Below are 2,697 nucleotides of genomic sequence, written 5' to 3'. Positions count from 1 at the left end.
TGATGTACACCAGTTACGGGGCGTGTGAAGGCTCTTTATGCATATATATATATATATATATATATATATATATATATATATATATATAGTATATATATATATATATATATACATATATGTATATATACCCCTTTCTTGATGGGGAAAATCCTCGGCAGTACAGAAAAAAATCATGCCTTTATCCATATATAAAAAAAGGCAAATTCTGGGCAATAATAGTCCTAATCGACAGTTGCCTAGGCGCACGCACGCGCTCACACACAAACACACACACACACACACACACACACACACACACACACACACACATATATATATATATATATATATATATATATATATATATATATAATATATAATATATATATATATAGTATATAACCTGTGTTTGTGAGTGTTAAGTAAATGGCCATTAAAACTATTATTGTTGAGTCTCATTTTTTTTTTGTTTTTTTCATGTAGACATACCGATGATTTCCGATCAAAATGTTCCTTCTTTGTGTTGGACAAAAGCGTAGGTAAAAATTGCTGCATGAAAATGAAATGGCGGTCTGCGGAATTTCTGTTTCACAAATATCAAAGCCGGAAATCATTTGGTGGTATTGTCCACATTTCCTGATGGTATTGTTCAACGTTGACGGGGGAACTTTGCAGCAAATTGCAGTAAAATGTGTCTTTATAATGAGGTCATTGAACCGGTTGGCAAACGCTTGAAGAACAAGCCTATTCTATCTATGAACTCGGACTGCTATTAAAAGAATTTCATATTACCATACTACAAATTGTGGGTTCGAAAGAAAACATCGCCTATAAATTTCCCTGTGGTTCTAGAGAACACTGTTTGTAACTATTAGTTCCAAAGTGAAAACCCGTAATTACATCGATTGATTTATTATTATTATTATTATTATTATTAGCAGAACATGTAACCTACATTGTCGCAAGCTTCATAGATAGTCCCAGCTTGCCGGACCATACCTTCTGCCTAAGCTTATCAATTGAAAAACGACCGTATTTCCATTAAGCAAGTTCCGAGAACTGAGATGGATTTTGTTTTCGTCCAGATCATTTTTATAATTAGCTGTGTAATGACTTGCTCCTCTGGGCAGAAAGAGGGTTGCCGGGAAAAACGTCCGTTCTTTACTTTTGATGTTTTGGGAAATTAATTCCGAGATGTTCGTTTTTTACACTTTCGCCGTCCGTTTTTCGGCGTTGTTTGTGAAGTCTGAGACGGGCGAATTCATTTGGGCACACGACGAGTAATTAGGAACAGCGGAGGAATTAGAAACACCTACGGAATGCGGAATTCCAAACTGGCAAAATTCCTGTTTCTTATTCCTCCCCTCTGCTTGCTGGAGGAAATTCTCAGCGTTTGGCGAATGCAAAAAATATAAATAAAATCGAATAGAAAAAAGAAAGTCTGAAAGGGCATTTACGAAGCCGTTACTTCATTATATCGTTTAAATGAATCTTTTGAAATGTTTCTTTCCTCATTATGTACTTGCATATCAGCCCTTTTCCAAACAATGTAGCACGCTGATTGTTTGTTTTTTTTTGGGTGGGGGGAAGGCTTTAAAATTTTTAATATATATATATATTTTTTTTGGCAAGTCAGGGTCTCATAGGTTGCGACCGGCCCGTGGTTGATGCTGATGTTTTTATTCCTAATGGAAGGTAGATGGTATGGGCACCGCAACGTCTTATCCTGTCTATAGTAGATTCACATCAACCGTGCATTTGACGTCCAGGCCAGTCCCTTACGACGCTCCTGATTGGCTGTTGATAAGCCAATCACAGGGCTAGAAACTCTCAGTCTCTCTCGAGAGTTCACATAGGAAGGATGTATGTTCCGCTTCTCCTGAAGGAGACGTCTTTCAGGATAGGTGGAACATACATCCTGCATATATGAACTCTCGAGAGACTGAGTTTCCAGCCACTGTGATTGGCTTATCAAAAACAGCCAAATCAGAAGCGTCGTAAGGGACTGGCCTAGGCGTCAAATGCACGGTTGATGTGAATCTACCATAGTGCCTAAATGATGAACTGAAGAAAAGGAAAGAGAATTCGATATGGACTGTACGTGAGTCTTCAGCAGATATAGCCGAAGTTGTTTGATAATACGTTAACCACATCACAAAGAACTGCCATGTGAAGAATCTCCAACGTGGTTAACCAGTGAAATATAAAGAACTTTATCTTCGGTGAAGCTTCAAAAATAGATCCAATGTTATTTAATCTATTAAATGCTTTTCTCACACCAACGTAAACATTATAACAAGTGAAAGACCCGACATAAATAGAACTTCATTAATCTCAGAATATGGATGCCGGTCTCGATTGAGTAGTTAACATTAAAACCAAACTTGCGTGAAATGTCTATAGCTAAAGAATCTTAGTATTAGAAAAAGTCTTAAATGTCTTTATTGAAATTTGTTGTAATTGCAGTTGGTTCCTGATATCCTGGGTCGGCTGAACTTTCTAGTATGTTTGTGATTAGTAGTTTTCAGTTCAAGTAGGTAGTGATTTAGTAAGTTAGGAGTTTTAGGATTGTGTAGAGTCCTCATGGTTCCTTGAAGCCGCTTGGTTGAGCTACGGTCAACGGAATGAAACCGTGCTTATCTATCTTGGTCGTTTTGAACTAAAATATTCTAGCGATTTGCTTGCCATATCCTAGTGTCCAAGTGCTTTCTCTCGTTT

Source organism: Macrobrachium nipponense, chromosome 46 (genome assembly GCF_015104395.2).
Source record: "Macrobrachium nipponense isolate FS-2020 chromosome 46, ASM1510439v2, whole genome shotgun sequence".
Lineage (NCBI taxonomy): Eukaryota > Metazoa > Arthropoda > Malacostraca > Decapoda > Palaemonidae > Macrobrachium > Macrobrachium nipponense.
The sequence above is the reverse complement of the archived record's forward strand: the minus strand, read 5'-3'. Positions refer to the sequence as shown.